This window comes from Schistocerca serialis, chromosome 1, assembly GCF_023864345.2.
Source record: "Schistocerca serialis cubense isolate TAMUIC-IGC-003099 chromosome 1, iqSchSeri2.2, whole genome shotgun sequence".
Taxonomy (NCBI): domain Eukaryota; kingdom Metazoa; phylum Arthropoda; class Insecta; order Orthoptera; family Acrididae; genus Schistocerca; species Schistocerca serialis.
In genome coordinates this window covers 45,387,858-45,410,706 of record NC_064638.1, presented here as the reverse complement: position 1 = coordinate 45,410,706, position 22,849 = coordinate 45,387,858, and positions in this window count along the sequence as shown.

The following is a 22,849-nucleotide window of genomic DNA, read 5'->3' as shown; positions in this document are numbered from 1 at the left end:
AATAAGAGCAGAAATTGCGTCGCTGTGAGATAATTTGGGTTCTATGACTTCACAGATATGGCGTCGCTATGAAATACTGTTGGTTCTATGACTTCTCCTAAATCGTGTAACGTTTCTATTGAAACGACAGGATTTTCTTTTGGGATACGAGTATCTCCTTTCCGATGCACTATTCCATCTTTACTGCATCATTCGCTCCCTCACATTGTCCAAATAACACAGATATTGCGTCGCTATGAAATACTGTGGGCTGCATGACTTTTCCTTCTAAATCATGTAACGTTTCTATTGAAACGACAGGATTTTCTTTTGGGATACGAGTATCTCCTTTCCGATGCAGTATTAGTACTTTACTGCATCCCTCGCTCCCTCACATTGAAGAATAAGCACAGAAATAGAGTCGCTGTTAAATACTATGGGTTCCATAACTTCCCATATCAAATCGAGTAACGTTTCTATGGAAACGATAGGATTTTCTTTTGGGATACGGATATCTCCTTTCCGATGCACTATTCCTTCTTTACAGCATCCCTCGCTCCCTCACATTGACGAATTAACACAGAAGATGCGTCGCTATGAAATACTATGGGTTCCATGACTTCTCTTTCTAAATCGAGTAACGTTTCTATGGAAATAATAGGATTTTCTTTTATGATACGAGTATCTCCTTTCCGATGCACTATTAGTTCTTTACTGCATCCCTCGCTCCCTCACATTGACGAATAAGCACAGAAATTGCGTCGCTATGAAATACTATAGGTTGTATAACTTCTCCTTCTAAATCGAGTAACGTTTCTATGGATACGACAGGATTTGGTTTTGGGATACGACAATCTCCTTTCCGATGCGGTATTCCTTCTTTACTTCATCCCTCGCTCCCTCACATTGACGAATTATCGCCGAAATTGCGTCGCTATGAAATACTATGGATTCTAAGACCTCTCCTTCTAAATCGAGTAACGTTTCTATGGAAACGACAGGATTTTCTTGTGGGATAGGTTTATCTCCTTTCCGATGCACTACTCCTTCTGTACTGCATCCCTCGCTCCCTCACATTGATGAATTACCGCAGATATGGCGTCGCTTTCAAATTCAATGCGTTCTATGTCTCCCCCTTCTAAATCGAGTAACGTTTCTATTGAAACGACAGAGTTTTCATTTGGGATACGAGTATCTCCTTTCCGCTCCCCTATTCCTTCTTTACTTCATCCCTTGCTCCCTCACATTGACGAATAAGCACAGAAATTAAGTCGTTATGAAATACTATAGGTTCTATAACTTCTCCTTCAAAATCGAGTATCGTTTCTATGGAAACGACAGGATTTTCTTTTGGGATAGGTTTATCTCCTTTCCGATCCACTATTCCCTCTTGACTGCATTCCTCGGTCCCTCACATTGAAGAATTAACACAGATATTTCGTGGCTTTGAAATACAATGCGATCTATTACTCCCCCATCAAATTCGAATAACGTTTCCATTGAAACGACAGAATTTTCCTTTGGGATACGACTATATCCTTTCCGATGCACTATTCCTTCTTTACTGCATCCCTCGCCCCCTCACATTGACGAATTAACACAGAAATTGCGTGGCTATGAAATACTATGGGTTCTATGACTTCTCTTTCTAAATCGAGTAACGTTTCTATGGAAACGACAGGATTTTCTTTTGGGATGCGACAATATTCTTTCCGATGCACTATTCCCTCTGTACTGCATCCCTCCCTCCCTCACATTGGCGAGTTAACAATGAAATTGCGTCGCTATGAAATACTATGGGTTATACGACTTCTCCTTCTAAATCGAGTAACGTTTCTATGGAAACGACAGGATTTTCTTTTTGGATACGGGTATCTTCTTTCCGATGCACTATTCCGTCTTCACTGCATCTCTCGCTCCCTCACATTGACGAAATAACACACAAATTGCGTCGCTATGAAATACTATGGGTTCCATGACTTATCCTTCTAAATCGAGTAACGGATCTATCGAAACGACAGGATTTTCTTTTGGGATACGGGTATCTCCTTTCCGATGCACTATTCCGTCTTTACTGCATCCCTCGCTCCCTCACATTGGCGATTTAACACAGAAATTGCGTGGCTATTAAATACTATGGGTTCCATGACTTCTCCTTCTAAATCGAGTAACGTTTCTATGGAAACGACAGGATTTTATTTTGGGATACGAGTATCTCATTTCTGATGCACTATTAGTTCTTTACTGCATGCCTCGGTCCCACAGATTGACGAATAAGCGCAGAAATTGCGTCGCTGTATAATACTATGGGTTCCATGATATCTCCTTCTAAATCGAGTAACGTTTCTGTGGAAACGACAACATTTTCTTTTGGGATACGACTACCTCCTTTCCGATGCACTATGCCTTCTGCACTGCATCCTTCGCTCCCTCACATTGGCGAATTGACGCGGAAATTGCGTCGCTATAAAATACTATGGGTTCTATGACTTCACCTTCTAAATCGAGTAACGTTTCTATTGGAACGACAACATTTTATTTTGGGATGAGAGTATCTCCTTTCCGATGCACTATTCCGTCTTTACTGCATTCCTCGCTCCATCACATTGACCAAATAACACAGATATTGAGTGGCTATGAAATACTACGGGTTCCATAACATCTCCTTCTAAGTCGAGTAAAGTTTCTATGGAAACGACTGGGTTTTCTTTTGGGATACGAGTATCTCCTTTCCGATGCACTATTAGTTCTTTACAGCATCCCTCGCTCCCTCGCATTGAAGAATAAACACAGAAATTGCGTCGCTGTGAAATACTATGTGTTCTATAACTTCTCCTTTCAAATCGAGTAACGTTTCTATGGAAACGACAGGATTTTCTTTTGGGATACGAGTATCTTCTTTCCCATGCACTATTCCGTCTTTACTGCATCCCTCGTTCCCTCACATTGACGAATTAACACAGAAATTGCGTCGCTACGAAATACTATGGGTTCCTTGAATTCTCCTTCTTAATCGAGACATATATCTATGGAAACGACAAGATTATCTTTCGGGATACGAGTATCTCATTTCCGTTGCACTATTAGTTCATTACTGCATCCCTCGCTCCCTCACATTGACGAATAACACAGAGATTGCGTCGCTATGAAATACTGTGGGTTCTATGACTCATCCTTTTAAATCGAGTAACGTTTCAATGGAAACGAAAGGATTTTCTTTTGGTATACGAGTATCTCCTTTCGGATGCACTATTCCTTCTTTACAGCATCTCTCGCTCCCTGACATTGACGAATTAACACTGATATTGCGTCGCTATGAAATACTATGGGTTCTATGACTTCTCCTTCTAAATCGAGTAACGTTTCTATTGAAACGACAGATTTTCTTTTGGGATACGAGTATCTCCTTTCCGATGTACTATTCCCTCTTTACTGCATCTCTCGCTCAATCACATTGACGAATTAACACAGAAGATGCGTCGCTATGAAATACTATGGGTTCCATTACTTCTTTTTCCAAATCGAGTAACGTTTCTATGGAATCAACAGAATTTTCTTTTATGATACGAGTATCTCCTTTCCGATGCACTATTAATTCTTTACTGCATCCCTCGCTCCCTCACATTGACGAATAAGCACAGAAAGTGCGTCGCTATGAAATACTATAGGTTCTATAACGTCTCCTTCTAAATCGCGTCACGTTTCTATGGAAACGACAGGATTTTGTTTTGGGATACGAGTATCTCCTTTCCGATGCACTATTCCGTCTTTACTGCATCCCTCGCTCCCCCACATTGACGAAATAACACACAAATTGCGTGGCTATGAAATACTATGGGTTCCATGACTTATCCTTTTAAATCGAGTAACGGATCTATGGAAACGATAGGATTTTCTTTTGGGATATGAGTATCTCCTCTCCGATGCACTATTAGTTCTTTACTGCATCCCTCGCTCCCTCAAATTGACGAATAAGAGCAGAAATTGCGTCGCTGTGAGATAATTTGGGTTCTATGACTTCTCTTATCAAAACGAGTAACGTTTCTATGAACACGACAGTATTTTCTTTTGGGATACGAGTATCTCCTTTCCGATGCACTGTTCCGTCTTTACTGCATCATTCCATCCCTCACAATGACCAAAAAACACAGATATTGCGTCGCTATGAAATACTGTGGGTTCTATGACTTCTCCTTCTAAATCGTGTAACGTTTCTATTGAAACGACAGGATTTTCTTTTGGGATACGAGTATCTCCTTTCCGATGCACTATTCCATCTTTACTGCATCATTCGCTCCCTCACATTGACCAAATAACACAGATATTGCGTCGCTATGAAATATTGTGGGTTCTATGACTTCTCCTTCTAAATCATGTAACGTTTCTATTGAAACGACAGGAATTTCTTTTGGGATACGAGTATCTCCTTTCCGATGCACTATTCCCTCTTTACTGCATCCGTCGCCAATCACATTGACAAATTAACACAGATATTGTGTCGCTATGAAATACTATGGGTTCCACGACTTCTCCTTCTAAATCGAGCAACGTTTCTATGGAAACGACAGGATTTTCTTTTATGATGCGAGTATCTCCTATCCGATGCACTATTAGTTCCTTACTGTATCCCCCGCTCCCTGACATTGACGAATTAACACAGAGATTGCGTCGCTATGAAATACTATGGGTTCTATGAATTCTCCTTCTAAACCGAGTAACGTTTCTAAGGAAACGACGGGATTTTCTTTTGGGATTTGACTAACTCCCATCCGATGCACTAATCCTTATGTACTGCATCCCTCGCTTCCTCACATTAGCGAATTAACACAGAAATTGCGTCTCTATGAAATACTATGTGTTCTATGACTTCTCCTTCTAAATCGAGTAACGTTAATATTGAGACGACAGGATTTTCTTTTGGGATGCGAGTATCTCCTTTCCGATGCACTATTCCGTCTTTACTGCATCCCTCGCTCCCTCACATTGGCGATTTAACACAGAAATTGCGTCGCTATGAAATACTCTGGGTTCTATGACTTCTCCTTCTAAATCGAGTAACGTTTCTATGGAAAAGACAGGATTTTATTTTGGGATACGAGTATCTCCTTTCTGATGCACTATTAGTTCTTTACTGCATCCCTCGATCCCTCAGATTGACGAATAAGCGCAGAAATTGCGTCGCTGTATAATACTATGGGTTCTATGATATCTCCTTCTAAATCGAGTAACGTTTCTGTGGAAACGACAACATTTTCTTTTGGGATACGACTACCTCCTTTCCGATGCACTATGCTTCTGCACTGGATCCTTCGCTCCCTCACATTGGCGAATTGACGCGGAAATTGCGTCGCTATAAAATACTATGGGTTCTATGACTTCACCTTCTAAATCGAGTAACGTTTCTATTGGAACGACAACATTTTATTTTGGGATGAGAGTATCTCCTTTCCGATGCACTATTCCGTCTTTACTGCATTTCTCGCTCCCTCACATTGACCAAATAACACAGATATTGAGTCGCTATGAAATACTATGGGTTCCATGACTTCTCCTTCTAAGTCGAGTAAAATTTCTATGGAAACGACTGGGTTTTCTTTTGGGATACGAGTATCTCCTTTCCGATGCACTATTAGTTCTTTACAGCATCCCTCGCTCCCTCGCATTGAAGAAGAAGCACAGAAATTGCGTCGCTGTGAAATACTATGTGTTCTATAACTTCTCCTTTCAAATCGAGTAACGTTTCTATGGAAACGACAGGATTTTCTTTTGGGATACGAGTATCTTCTTTCCCATGCACTATTCCGTCTTTACTGCATCCCTCGTTCCCTCACATTGACGAATTAACACAGAAATTGCGTCGCTACGAAATACTATGGGTTCCTTGAATTCTCCTTCTTAATCGAGACATATATCTATGGAAACGACAAGATTATCTTTCGGGATACGAGTATCTCCTTTCCGTTGCACTATTAGTTCATTACTGCATCCGTCGCTCCCTCACATTGACGAATAACACAGAGATTGCATAGCTATGAAATACTGTGGGTTCTATGACTCATCCTTTTAAATCGACTAACGTTTCAATGGAAACGAAAGGATTTTCTTTTGGTGTACGAGTATCTCCTTTCGGATGCACTATTCCTTCTTTACTGCATCCTTCGCTCCCTGACATTGACGAATTAACACTGATATTGCGTCGCTATGAAATACTCTGGGTTCTATGACTTCTCCTTCTAAATCGAGTAACGTTTCTATTGAAACGACAGATTTTCTTTTGGGATACGAGTATCTCCTTTCCGATGTACTATTCCCTCTTTACTGCATCTCTCGCTCAATCACATTGACGAATTAACACAGAAGATGCGTCGCTATGAAATACCATGGGTTCCATTACTTCTTTTTCCAAATCGAGTAACGTTTCTATGGAAACAACAGAATTTTCTTTTGTGATACGAGTATCTCCTTTCCGATGCACTATTAATTCTTTACTGCATCCCTCGCTCCCCCACATTGACGAATAAGCACAGAAAGTGCGTCGCTATGAAATACTATAGGTTCTATAACGTCTCCTTCTAAATCGCGTCACGTTTCTATGGAAACGACAGGATTTAGTTTTGGGATACGAGTATCTCCATTCCGATGCACTATTCCGTCTTTACTGCATCCCTCGCTCCCTCACATTGACGAAATAACACACAAATTGCGTGGCTATGAAATACTATGGGTTCCATGACTTATCCTTCTAAATCGAGTAACGGATCTATGGAAACGATAGGATTTTCTTTTGGGATATGAGTATCTCCTTTCCGATGCACTATTAGTTCTTTACTGCATCCCTCGCTCCCTCAAATTGACGAATAAGAGCAGAAATTGCGTCGCTGTGAGATAATTTGGGTTCTATGACTTCTCTTATCAAAACGAATAACGTTTCTATGAACACGACAGTATTTTCTTTTGGGATACGAGTATCTCCTTTCCGATGCACTATTCCGTCTTTACTGCATCATTCGATCCCTCACAATGACCAAAAAACACAGATATGGCGTCGCTATGAAATACTGTTGGTTCTATGACTTCTCCTCCTAAATCGTGTAACGTTTCTATTGAAACGACAGGATTTTCTTTTGGGATACGAGTATCTCCTTTCCGATGCACTATTCCATCTTTACTGCATCATTCGCTCCCTCACATTGTCCAAATAACACAGATATTGCGTCGCTATGAAATACTGTGGGTTCTATGACTTCTCCTTCTAAATCATGTAACGTTTCTATTGAAACGACAGGATTTTCTTTTGGGATACGAGTATCTCCTTTCCGATGCTCTATTCCGTCTTTACCGCATCCCTCGCCACCTCACATTGAAGAATAAGCACAGAAATTGCGTCGCTGTGAAATACAATGTGTTCTATGGCTTCTCCTTCTAAACCGAGTAACGTTTCTATTGAAACGACAGAATTTTCTTTCGGATACGAGTATCTCATTTCCCCTGCACTATTAGTTCATTACTGCATCCCTCGCTCCCACACATTGACGAATAAACACAGAAATTGCGTCGCTATAAAATAGTTTGAGTTCTATTACTTCTCCTTCTAAATCGAGTAACGATTCTATGGAAACGACAGCATTTTCTTTTGGGATACGAATATCTCATTTCCGATGCACGTTTCCTTCTTTACTGCATCTCTCGCTCCCTCACATTCACGAATTAACGCAGAAATTGCGTCGCTAAGAAATACTATGGGTTCTATGACTTCTCCTCCTAAATCGAGTAACGATTCTATTGAAACGACAGGATTATATCTTGGGATAGGAATATCTCCTTTCCGATGCACTATTCCTTCTTTACTGCATCCCTGGCTCCCTCACATTGACGAATTATGACAGAAATTGCATCGCTATATAATACAATGTCTTCAACGACTTCTCCTTCTAAATCGGGTAACGTTTCATTGGAAACGACAAGATTTTCTTTTGCGATACGAGTATCTCCTTTCCTATACACTATTCCTTCTTTGCTGCATCCCTCGCTCCCTCACATTGACGAAATAACACAGAAATTGCGTCGCTATGAAATACTTCGGGCTCCATGACTTTTCCTTCTAAATCGAGTAACGATTCTATGGAAACGACAGGACTTTCTTTCGGTATACGAGTATCTCCTTTCCGATGCACTATTAGTACTTTACTGCATCCCTCGCTCCCTCACATTGAAGAATAAGCACAGAAATAGAGTCGCTGTTAAATACTATGGGTTCCATAACTTCCCATATCAAATCGAGTAACGTTTCTATGGAAACGATAGGATTTTCTTTTGGGATACGGATATCTCCTTTCCGATGCACTATTCCTTCTTTACAGCATCCCTCGCTCCCTCACATTGACGAATTAACACAGAAGATGCGTCGCTATGAAATACTATGGGTTCCATGACTTCTCTTTCTAAATCGAGTAACGTTTCAATGGAAATAATAGGATTTTCTTTTATGATACGAGTATCTCCTTTCCGATGCACTATTAGTTCTTTACTGCATCCCTCGCTCCCTCACATTGACGAATAAGCACAGAAATTGCGTCGCTATGAAATACTATGGGTTGTATAACTTCTCCTTCTAAATCGAGTAACGTTTCTATCGATACGACAGGATTTGGTTTTGGGATACGACAATCTCCTTTCCGATGCGGTATTCCTTCTTTACTTCATCCCTCGCTCCCTCACATTGACGAATTATCGCCGAAATTGCGTCGCTATGAAATACTATGGATTCTAAGACCTCTCCTTCTAAATCGAGTAACGTTTCTATGGAAACGACAGGATTTTCTTGTGGGATAGGTTTATCTCCTTTCCGATGCACTACTCCTTCTGTACTGCATCCCTCGCTCCCTCACATTGACGAATTACCGCAGATATGGCGTCGCTTTCAAATTCAATGCGTTCTATGTCTCCCCCTTCTAAATCGAGTAACGTTTCTATTGAAACGACAGAGTTTTCATTTGGGATACGAGTATCTCCTTTCCGCTCCCCTATTCCTTCTTTACTTCATCCCTTGCTCCCTCACATTGACGAATAAGCACAGAAATTAAGTCGTTATGAAATACTATAGGTTCTATAACTTCTCCTTCAAAATCGTGTATCGTTTCTATGGAAACGACAGGATTTTCTTTTGGGATAGGTTTATCTCCTTTCCGATCCACTATTCCCTCTTGACTGCATTCCTCGGTCCCTCACATTGAAGAATTAACGCAGATATTTCGTGGCTTTGAAATACAATGCGATCTATTACTCCCCCATCAAATTCGAATAACGTTTCCATTGAAACGACAGAATTTTCCTTTGGGATACGACTATATCCTTTCCGATGCACTATTCCTTCTTTACTGCATCCCTCGCTCCCTCACATTGACGAATTAACACAGAAATTGCGTGGCTATGAAATACTATGGGTTCTATGACTTCTCTTTCTAAATCGAGTAACGTTTCTATGGAAACGACAGGATTTTCTTTTGGGATGCGACAATATTCTTTCCGATGCACTATTCCCTCTGTACTGCATCCCTCCCTCCCTCACATTGGCGAGTTAACAATGAAATTGCGTCGCTATGAAATACTATGGGTTATACGACTTCTCCTTCTAAATCGAGTAACGTTTCTATGGAAACGACAGGATTTTCTTTTTGGATACGGGTATCTTCTTTCCGATGCACTATTCCGTCTTCACTGCATCTCTCGCTCCCTCACATTGACGAAATAACACACAAATTGCGTCGCTATGAAATACTATGGGTTCCATGACTTATCCTTCTAAATCGAGTAACGGATCTATCGAAACGACAGGATTTTCTTTTGGGATACGAGTATCTCCTTTCCGATGCACTATTAGTTCTTTACTGCATCCCTAGCTCCCTCAAATTGACGAATAAGAGCAGAAATTGCGTTGTTGTGAGATAATTTGGGTTCTATGACTTCTCCTTTCAAATCGAGTAACGTTTCTATGGAAACGATAGGATTTTCTTTTGGGATACGGATATCTCCTTTCCGATGCACTATTCCTTCTTTACAGCATCCCTCGCTCCCTCACATTGACGAATTAACACAGAAGATGCGTCGCTATGAAATACTATGGGTTCCATGACTTCTCTTTCTAAATCGAGTAACGTTTCTATGGAAATAATAGGATTTTCTTTTATGATACGAGTATCTCCTTACCGATGCACTATTAGTTCTTTACTGCATTCCTCGCTCCCTCACATTGACGAATAAGCACAGAAATTGCGTCGCTATGAAATACTATAGGTTCTATAACGTCTCCTTCTAAATCGCGTAACGTTTCTATGGAAACGACAGGATTTAGTTTTGGAATACGAGTATCTTCTTCCCGATGCACTATTCCGTCTTTACTGCATCCCTCGCTCCCTCACATTGACGAAATAACACACAAATTGCGTCGCTATGAAATACTATGCGTTCCATGACTTCTCCTTCTAAACCGAGTAACGTTTCTATTGAAACGACAGAATTTTCTTTTGGGATACGAGTATCTCCTTTCCCCTGCACTATTAGTTCATTACTGCATCCCTCGCTCCCTCACATTGTCTAATAAACACAGAAATTGCGTCGCTATGAAATAGCATGGGTTCTATAACTTCTCCTTCTAAATCGAGTAACGTTCCTATGGAAACGACAGCATTTTCTTTTGGGATACGAATATCTCATTTCCGATGCACGATTCCTTCTTTACTGCATCTCTCGCTCCCTCACATTCACGAATTAACGCTGAAATTGCGTCGCTAAGAAATACTAAGGGTTCTATGGCTTCTCCTCCTAAATCGAGTAACGTTTCTATTGAAACAACAGGATTTTGTTTTGGGATACGATTATCTCCTTTCCGATGCACTATTCCGTCTTAACTGCATCCCTGGCTCCCTCACATTCACGAATTATCACAGAAATTGCATCGCTATGGAATACTATGTGTTCAACGACTTCTCCTTCTAAATCGAGTAACGTTTCAATGGAAACGACAAGATTTTCTTTTGGGATACGAGTATCTCCTTTCTGATGCACTATTGTTCTTTACTGCATCCCTCGCTCCCTCATATTGACGAAATAACACACAAATTGCGTCGCTATGAGATACTATGGGTTCGATGACTTCTCCTTCTAAACCGAGTAACGTTTCTATTGAAACGACAGAATTTTCTTTTGGGATACGAGTATCTCCTTTCCCCTGCACTATTAGTTCTTTAGTGCATTCCTCGCTCCCTCACATCGACGAATAAGCACAGAAATTGCGTCGCTATGAAATACTATAGGTTCTATAACGTCTCCTTCTAAATCGCGTAACGTTTCTATGGAAACGACAGGATTTAGTTTTGGAATACGAGTATCTTCTTCCCGATGCACTATTCCGTCTTTACTGCATCCCTCGCTCCCTCACATTGACGAAATAACACACAAATTGCGTCGCTATGAAATACTATGGGTTCCATGACTTCTCCTTCTAAACCGAGTAACGTTTCTATTGAAACGACAGAATTTTCTTTTGGGATACGAGTATCTCCTTTCCCCTGCACTATTAGTTCATTACTGCATCCCTCGCTCCCTCACATTGTCTAATAAACACAGAAATTGCGTCGCTATGAAATAGCATGGGTTCTATAACTTCTCCTTCTAAATCGAGTAATGTTCCTATGGAAACGACAGCATTTTATTTTGGGATACGAATATCTCATTTCCGATGCACGATTCCTTCTTTACTGCATCTCTCGCTCCCTCACATTCACGAATTAACGCTGAAATTGCGTCGCTAAGAAATACTAAGGGTTCTATGGCTTCTCCTCCTAAATCGAGTAACGTTTCTATTGAAACAACAGGATTTTGTTTTGGGATACGATTATCTCCTTTCCGATGCACTATTCCGTCTTAACTGCATCCCTGGCTCCCTCACATTCACGAATTATCACAGAAATTGCATCGCTATGGAATACTATGTGTTCAACGACTTCTCCTTCTAAATCGAGTAACGTTTCAATGGAAACGACAAGATTTTCTTTTGGGATACGAGTATCTCCTTTCTGATGCACTATTGTTCTTTACTGCATCCCTCGCTCCATCACATTGACGAAATAACACAGAAATTTCGTCGCTTTGAAATACTTTGGCTCCATGACTTCTCCTACCAAATCGAGTAACGTTTCTATGGAAACGAGAGGATTTTCTTTTGGTATACGAGTATCTCCATTCCAATGCACCATTCCTTCTCTACTGCATCCCTCGCTCCCTGACATTGACCAATTAACACAGAAATAGCGTCGCTATGAAATACTATGTGCTCTATAACTTCTCCTTCTAAATCAAGTAACGTTTCTATGGAAACGACACGACTTTCTTTTGGGATACGAGTATCTCCTTTCCGCTGCACTATTCAGTCTTTACTGCATCCCTCGCCCCATGTATTGACGAATTAAGACAGAAATTGGGTGGCTATTAAATACTATGGGTTCTATTATTTCTCCTTCTAAATCGAGTAACGTTTCTATGGAAACGACAGGATTTTCTTTTGGGATAGGTTTATCTCCTTTCCGATCCACTATTCCCCCTTTACTGCATCCCTCGCTCCTTCACATTGACGAATTAACACAGAAATTGCGTCGCTATGAAATCCTATGGGTTCTATGACTTCTCCTTCTAAATCGAGTAACGTTTCTATGGAAACGACAGGATTTGCTTTTGGGATACGACTATCTCCTTTCCGATGCGCTATTCCTTCTGTACTGCATCCCTCCTCCCTCACATTGGCGAATTAACACAGAAGTTGCGTGGCTATGAGATACTATGGGATCTATGGCTTAGCAATCCTAAATCGAGTAATGTTTCCATTGAAACGGCAGGATTTTTTTTTGGGATACGAGTATCATCTTTACAATGCACTATTCCTTCTGTACTGCATCCCTCGCTCCCTCACATTGAAGAATTAAAACAGATATTGCGTCGCTATGAAATACTATGTGTTCCATGACTTCTCCGTCTAAATCGAGTAACGTTTCAATTGAGACGACAGGATTATCTTTTAGGATACGAGTATCTCCTTTCCGATGCACTATTCCGTCTTTACTGCATCTCTCGCTCCCTTACATTGACGAATAACACAGTAATTGCGTCGCTATGAAATACTATGGGTTCTATGACTTCTCCTTCTAAATCGAGTAACGTTTCTACGGAAACGACAGGATTTTCTTTTGGGATACTAGTACCTCCTTTCCGCTGCACTATTCCTTCTTTACTGCATCCCTCGCTCCCTGACTTTGACGAATTAAGACAGAAATTGCGTTGCCAATTAATACTATGGGTTCTATGACATCTCCTTCTAATTCGAGTAACGTTTCTATGGAAACTACAGGATTTTCTTCTGGTATACGAGTATCCCCTTCCCGATGCACTTTTCCTTCTTTACTGCTTCCCTGGCTCCCTCACATTGACGAATTACCACAGAAATTTCGTGGCTATGGAATACTATGTGTTCTACGACTTCTACTTCTAAATCGAGTAACGTTTCCATTGAAGCGACAGGATTTTCTTTTGGGATACGAGTATCTCCTTTCCGATGCTCTATTCCTTCTTTACTGCATCCCTCGTTCCCTCACATTGACGAATTATCACAGAAATTGCGTCGCTATGAACTACTATGTGTTCTATGACTTCTCCTTGTAAATCGAGTATCGTTTCTATGGAAACGACAGGAATTTCTTCTGGTATACGAGTATCTAATTGCCGATGCACTATTCCTTCTTTACTGCATTCCTCGCTCCCTCACATTGACGAATTAACACGGAAATTGCGTCGCTATGAAATACTATGGGTTCTATGACTTCACCTTCTAAATTGAGTAACGTTTCTATGGAAACGACAGGATTTGCTTTTGGGATACGAGTATGTCCTTTCCGATGCACTATTCCTTCATAACTGCGTCTCTTGCTCCCTCATATTGACGAATTAACACAGAAATTGCGTCGTTATGAAATACTATGGATTCTATGACCGTTCCTTCTAAATCGAGTAACGTTTCTATGGAAACGACAGGATTTTCTTTTGGGATAGGTCTATCTCCTTTCCGATGCACTATTCCTTCTGTACTGCATCCTTCGCTTCCTCACATTGACGAATTCACACAGATATTGCGTCGCTTTCAAATTCAATGCGTTCTATGACTCCCCCTTCTAAATCGAGTAACGTTTCTAATGAAACGACAGGAATTTCTTTTGGGTTACGAGTATCTCTTTTCCGCTGCACTATTCCCTCTTTACTGCATCCCTCGCTCCCTCACACTGACGAACTATCACAGAAATTGTGTCGGAATGAAATACTATGGGTTCAATGACTTCCCTTTGTAAGTCGAGTATCGTTTCTATGGAACCGACAGGAATTTCTTTTGGGATACGAGTATCTCCATTCCGATCCACTTTTCCCTCTATACTGCATCCCTCGCTCCTTCACATTGACGAATTAACGCATAAATTGCGTCGCTATGAAATAGTATGGGTTCTATAACTTCTCCTTCTAAACCGAATAACGTTTCTGTGGAATTGACAGCATTTTCTTTTGGGATACGAATATCTCATTTCCGATGCACGATTCCTTCTTTACTGCATCTCTCGCTCCCTCACATTCACGAATTAACGCAGAAATTGCGTCGCTAAAGAAATACTATGGGTTCTATGGCTTCTCCTCCTAAATCGAGTAACGTTTCTATTGAAACAACAGGATTTTGTTTTGGGATACGATTATCTCCTTTCCGATGCACTATTCCGTTTTTACTGCATCCCTGGCTCCCTCACATTGACGAATTATCACAGAAATTGCATCGCTATGGAATACTATGTGTTCAACGACTTCTCCTTCTAAATCGAGTAACGTTTCTATGGAAACGACAAGATTTTCTTTTGGGATACGAGTATCTCCTTTCCGCTGCACTATTCTATCTTTACTGCATCCCTCGCCCCTTGTATTGACGAATTAAGACCGAAATTGCGTGGCTATTAAATACTATGGGTTCTATTACTTCTGCTTCTAAATCGAGTAACGTTTCTATGGAAACGACAGGATTTTCTTTTGGGATAGGTCTATCTCCTTTCCGATGCACTATTCCTTCTGTACTGCATCCTTCGCTTCCTCATATTGACGAATTCACTCAGATATTGCGTCGCTTTCAAATTCAATGCGTTCTATGATTCCCCCTTCTAAATCGAGTAACGTTTCCATTGAAACGACAGAATTTTCCTTTGGGATACGACTATATCCTTTCCGATGCACTATTCCTTCTTTACTGCATCCCTCGCTCCCTCACATTGACGAATTAACACAGAAATTGCGTGGCTATGCAATACTATGGGTTCTATGACTTCTCTTTCTAAATCGAGTAACGTTTCTATGGAAACGACAGGATTTTCTTTTGGGATGCGACTATATCCTTTCCGATGCACTATTCCCTCTGTACTGCATCCCTCGCTCCCTCACATTGGCGAATTAACAATGAAATTGCGTCGCTATGAAATACTATGGGTTATACGACTTCTCCTTCTAAATCGAGTAACGTTTCTATGGAAACGACAGGATTTTCTTTTGGGATACGAGTATCTTCTTTCCGATGCACTATTCCGTCTTTACTGCATCCCTCGCTCCCTCACATTGACGAAATAACTCACAAATTGCGTCGCTATGAAATACTATGGGTTCTATGACTTCTCCTTCTAAATCGAGTAACGTTTCTAAGGAAACAACGGGATTTTGTTTTTGGGATACGTCTATCTCCTTTCCGATGCACTATTCCTTCTGTACTGCATCCCTCGCTCCCTCATATTGGCGAATTAACAATGAAATTGCGTCGCTATGAAATACTATGGGTTATATGACTTCTCCTTCTAAATCGTGTAACGTTTCTATGGAAACGACAGGATTTTCTTTTGGGATACGAGTATCTCCTTTCCGATGCACTATTCCCTCTTTACTGCATCTCTCGCTCAATCACATTGACGAATTAACACAGAACATGCGTCGCTATGAAATACTATGGGTTCCATGACTTCTTTTTCCAAATCGAGTAACGTTTCTATGGAAACATCAGAATTTTCTTTTATGATACGAGTATCTCCTTTCCGATGCACTATTAGTTCTTTAGTGCATCCCTCGCTCCCTCACATCGACGAATAAGCACAGAAATTGCGTCGCTATGAAATACTATAGGTTCTATAACGTCTCCTTCTAAATCGCGTAACGTTTCTATGGAAACGACTGGATTTAGTTTTGGAATACGAGTATCTTCTTCCCGATGCACTATTCCGTCTTTACTGCATCCCTCGCTCCCTCACATTGACGAAATAACACACAAATTGCGTCGCTATTAAATACTATGGGTTCCATGACTTCTCCTTCTAAACCGAGTAACGTTTCTATTGAAACGACAGAATTTTCTATTGGGATACGAGTATCTCCTTTCCCCTGCACTACTAGTTCATTACTGCATCCCTCGCTCCCTCACATTGTCTAATAAACACAGAAATTGCGTCGCTATGAAATAGCATGGGTTCTATAACTTCTCCTTCTAAATCGAGTAACGTTCCTATGGAAACGACAGCATTTTCTTTTGGGATACGAATATCTCATTTCCGATGCACGATTCCTTCTTTACTGCATCTCTCGCTCCCTCACATTCACGAATTAACGCTGAAATTGCGTCGCTAAGAAATACTAAGGGTTCTATGGCTTCTCCTCCTAAATCGAGTAACGTTTCTATTGAAACAACAGGATTTTGTTTTGGGATACGATTATCTCCTTTCCGATGCACTATTCCGTCTTTACTGCATCCCTGGCTCCCTCACATTGACGAATTATCACAGAAATTGCATCGCTATGGAATACTATGTGTTCAACGACTTCTCCTTCTAAATCGAGTAACGTTTCAATGGAAACGACAAGATTTTCTTTTGGGATACGAGTATCTCCTTTCTGATGCACTATTGCTTCTTTACTGCATCCCTCGCTCCATCACATTGACGAAATAACACAGAAATTGCGTCGCTTTGAAATACTTTGGCTCCATGACTTCTCCTACTAAATCGAGTAACGTTTCTATGGAAACGAGAGGATTTTCTTTTGGATTACGAGTATCTCCTTTCCAATGCACCATTCCTTATCTACTGCATCCCTCGCTCCCTGACATTGACCAATTAACACAGAAATAGCGTCGCTATGAAATACTATGTGCTCTATAACTTCTCCTTCTAAATCAAGTAACGTTTCTATGGAAACGACAGGATTTTCTTTTGGGATACGAGTTTCTCCTTTCCGCTGCAATATTCATTCTTTACTGCATCCCTCGCCCCTTGTATTGACGAATTAAGACAGAAATTGGGTGGCTATTAAATACTATGGGTTCTATTACTTCTCCTTCTAAATCGAGTAACGTTTCTATGGAAACGACAGGATTTTCTTTTGGGATAGGTTTATCTCCTTTCCGATCCACTATTCCCGCTTTACTGCATCCCTCGCTCCTTCACATTGACGAATTAACACAGAAATTGCGTCGCTATGAAATACTATGGGTTCCATGACTTCTCCTTCTAAATCGAGTAACGTTTCTATGGAAACGACAGGATTTTCTTTTGGGATACGACTATCTCCTTTCCGATGCACTATTCCTTCTGTACTGCATCCCTCCTCCCTCACATTGGCGAATTAACACAGAAGTTGCGTGGCTATGAGATACTATGGGATCTATGGCTTAGCCCTCCTAAATCGAGTAATGTTTCCATTGAAACGGCAGGATTTTTTTTTGGGATACGAGTATCATCTTTACAATGCACTATTCCTTCTGTACTGCATCCCTCGCTCCCTCACACTGAAGAATTAAAACAGATATTGCGTGCCTTTGATATACAATGCGTTGTATTACTCCCGCTTCAAAATCGAATAACGTTTCTATTGAAACGACAGGATTTTCTTTTGGGATACGACTATCTCCTTTCCGATGCACTAATCCTTCTGTACTGCATCCCTCGCTTCCTCACATTGGCGAATTAACACAGAAATTGCGTCGCTATGAAATACTATGTGTTCCATGACTTCTCCGTCTAAATCGAGTAACGTTTCAATTGAGACGACAGGATTATCTTTTAGGATACGAGTATCTCCTTTCCGATGCACTATTCCGTCTTTACTGCATCTCTCGCTCCCTCACATTGACGAATTAACACAGTAATTGCGTCGCTATGAAATACTATGGGTTCTATGACTTCTCCTTCTAAATCGAGTAACGTTTCTACCGAAACGACAGGATTTTCTTTTGGGATACTAGTACCTCCTTTGCGCTGCACTGTTCCTGCTTTACTGCATCCCTCGCTCCCTGACTTTGACGAATTAAGACAGAAATTGCGTGGCCATTAAATACTATGGGTTCAATGACATCTCCTTCTAATTCGAGTATCGTTTCTATGGAAACTACAGGATTTTCTTCTGGTATACGAGTATCCCCTTCCCGATGCACTTTTCCTTCTTTACTGCTTCCCTGGCTCCCTCACATGGACGAATTAACACAGTAATAGTGACGCTATCGAATTCTATGTGTTCTATGACTTCTCCTCCTAAATCGAGTAACGTTTCTATTGAAACGACAGGATTTTCTTTTGGGATACGAGTATCTCCTTTCCGATGCACTATTCCTTCTTTACTGCATCCCTCGCTCCCTCACATTGACGAATTACCACAGAAATTTCGTGGCTATGGAATACTATGTGTTCTATGACTTCTACTTCTAAAACGAGTAACGTTTCCATTGAAGCGACAGGATTTTCTTTTGGGATACGAGTATCTCCTTTCCGATGCTCTATTCCTTCTTTACTGCATCCCTCGTTCCCTCACATTGACGTATTAACACGGAAATTGCGTCGCTATGAAATACTATGGGTTCTATGACTTCACCTTCTAAATCGAGTAACGTTTCTATGGAAACGACAGGATTTGCTTTTGGGATACGAGTATGTCCTTTCCGATGCACTATTCCTTCATTACTGCGTCTCTTGCTCCCTCACATTGACGAATTAACACAGAAATTGCGTCGCTATGAAATACTATGGATTCTATGACCGTTCCTTATAAATCGAGTAACGTTTCTATGGAAACGACAGGATTTTCTTTTGGGATAGGTCTATCTCCTTTCCGATGCACTATTCCTTCTGTACTGCATCCTTCGCTTCCTCACATTGACGAATTCACACAGATATTGCGTCGCTTTCAAATTCAATGCGTTCTATGACTCCCCCTTCTAAATCGAGTAACGTTTCTAATTAAACGACAGGATTTTCTTTTGGGTTACGAGTATCTCTTTTCCGCTGCACTATTCCCTCTTTACTGCATCCCTCGCTCCCTCACACTGATGAATTAACACGAAATTGCGTGGCAATGAAATACTATGGATTCTACGACTCCTCCTTCAAAATCGAGTAACGTGTCTATGGAAACGAGCGGATTTTCTTCTGGTATACGAGTATCTCCTTTCCGATGCACTATTCCTTCTTTATTGCAACCCTCGATCCCTCACTTTGGCGAATTAACGCAGATATTGCGTCGCTATGAAATGCTATGGGTTCTATGACTTCTCCTTCTAAGACGAGTAACGTTTCTATGGAAACGATAGTAATTTCCTTTGGGATACGAGTATCTCATTTCCGATGCACTATTCCCTCTTTACTGCATCCCTCGCTTCCTCTCGTCGACGAATTAACGCGGAAATTGCGTCGCTATGAATTACTATGGGTTCAATGGCTTCTCCTTCTAAATCGTGTAACATTTCCATGGCAACGACAGGATTTTCTTTTGGGGTACGAGTATCTCCTTTCCGATGCACTATTCCTTCTTTACTTCATCCCTCGCTCCCTAACATTGACAAATTAACACAGAATTTCGTCGCCATGAAATACTATGTGTTCTATGACTTATTCTTCTAAATCGAATGAAGTTTCTGTGGAAACGACAGGATATTCTTTTGGGATACGACTATCTCCTTTCCGATGCCCTATTCCTTCTTTACTGCATCCATCGCTCCCTCACATTAACGAATTAACACAGAAATTGTGTCGCTATGAAATACTATGGGTTCAATGACTTCTCCGTCTAAATCCACTTATGTTTCTATGGAAACGGCAGGTTTTTCTTTTGGGATACGAGTATCTCCTTTCTGATGCACTATTCCTCCTCTACTGCATCCCTTGATCCCTCACATTGACGAATTAGCACTGAAATTGCGTCGCTATGAAATACTATGGGTTCTATGACCTCTCCTTCTAAATCGAGTAACGTTTCTATGGAAACGACAGTATTTGCGTTTGGGATACGAGTATGTCCTTTCCGATGCACTATTCCTTCATTACTGCGTCTCTTGCTCCTTCACATTGACGAATTAACACAGAAATTTCGTCGCTATGAAATACTATGGATTCTATGACCGTTCCTTCTAAATCGAGTAACGTTTCTATGGAAACGACAGGATTTTCTTTTGGGATAGGTCTATCTCCTTTCCGATGCACTATTCCTTCTGTACTGCATCCTTCGCTTCCTCACATTGACGAATTCACACAGATATTGCGTCGCTTTCAAATTCAATGCGTTCTATGTCTCCCCCTTCTAACTCGAGTAACGTTTCTATTGTAACGACAGGAATTTCTTTTGTGATACGAGTATCTCCTTTCCGCTGCACTATTCCTTCTTTACTGCATCCCTCGCTCCCTCACATTGACGAATTTACACAGAACTTGCGTGGCTATGAATTACTATGGGTTCTATGACTTCTCTTTCCAAATCGAGTATAGTTTCTATCGAAACGACAGGAATTTCTTTTGGAATACGAGTATCTCCTTTCCGATCCACTTTTCCCTCTTTACTGCATCCCTCGCTCCTTCACATTGACGAAGTAACGCAGAAATTGCGTCGCTATGAAATAGTATGGGTTCTATAACTTCTCCTTCTAAATCGAGTAACGTCTCTATGGAAACGACAGCATTTTCTTTTGGGATACGAATATCTCATTTCCGATGCACGATTCCTTCTTTACTGCATCTCTCGCTCCCTCACATTCACGAATTAACGCAGAAATTGCGTCGTTAAAAAATACTATGGGTTCTATGGCTTCTCCTCCTAAATCGAGTAACGTTTCTATTGAAACAACAGGATTTTGTTTTGGGATACGATTATCTCCTTTTCGATGCACTATTCCGTCTTTACTGCATCCCTGGCTCCCTCACATTGACGAATTATCACAGAAATTGCATCGCTATGGAATACTATGTGTTCAACGACTTCTCCTTCTAAATCGAGTAACGTTTCTATGGAAACGACAGGATTTTCTTTTGGGATACGAGTATCTCCTTTCCGCTGCACTATTCATTCTTTACTGCATCCCTCGCCCCTTGTATTGACGAATTAAGACAGAAATTGCGTGGCTATTAAATACTATGGGTTCTATTACTTCTCCTTGTAAATCGAGTAACGTTTCTATGGAAACGACAGGATTTTCTTTTGGGATACGAGTATCTCCTTTCCGATGCACTATTCCTTCTTTACTGCATCCCTCGCTCCCTCACATTGACGGATTACCACAGAAATTTCGTGGCTATGGAATACTATGTGTTCTATGACTTCTACTTCTAAATCGAGTAACGTTTCCATTGAAGCGACAGGATTTTCTTTTGGGATACGAGTATCTCCTTTCCGATGCTCTATTCCTTCTTTACTGCATCCCTCGTTCCCTCACATTGACGAATTATCACAGAAATTGCGTCGCTATGAACTACTATGTGTTCTATGACTTCTCCTTGTAAATCGAGTATCGTTTCTATGGAAACGACAGGAATTTCTTCTGGTATACGAGTATCTAATTTCCGATGCACTATTCCTACTTTACTCCATTCCTCGCTCCCTCACATTGACGAATTAACACGGAAATTGCGTCGCTATGAAATACTATGGATTCTATGACTTCACCTTCTAAATCGAGTAACGTTTCTATGGAAACGACAGGATTTGCTTTTTGGATACGAGTATGTCCTTTCCGATGCACTATTCCTTCATTACTGCGTCTCTTGCTCCCTCACATTGACGAATTAACACAGAAATTGCGTCGCTATGAAATACTATGGATTCTATGACCGTTCCTTCTAAATCGAGTAACGTTTCTATGGAAACGACAGGATTTTCTTTTGGGATAGGTCTATCTCCTTTCCGATGCACTATTCCTTCTGTACTGCATCCTTTGCTTCCTCACATTGACGAATTCACACAGATATTGCGTCGCTTTCAAATTCAATGCGTTCTATGACTTCCCCTTCTAAATCGAGTAACGTTTCTAATGAAACGACAGGATTTTCTTTTGGGTTTCGAGTATCTCTTTTCCGCTGCACTATTCCCTCTTTACTGCATCCCTCGCTCCCTCACACTGACGAATTAACACAGAAATTGTGTCGGAATGAAATACTATGGGTTCAATGACTTCCCTTTCTAAGTCGAGTATCGTTTCTATGGAACCGACAGGAATTTCTTTTGGGATACGAGTATCTCCTTTCGGATCCACTATTCCTTCTATACCGCATCCCTCGCTCCCTCACATTGACGAATTAACACGAAATTGCGTGGCAATGAAATACTATGGATTCTATGACTCCTCCTTCAAAATCGAGTAACGTGTCTATGGAAACGAGAGGATTTTCTTCTGGTATACGAGTATCTCCTTTCCGATGCACTATTCCTTCTTTACTGCATCCCTTGATCCCTCACACTGACGAATCAACTCAGATATTGCGTCGCTATGAAATGCTATGGGTTCTAT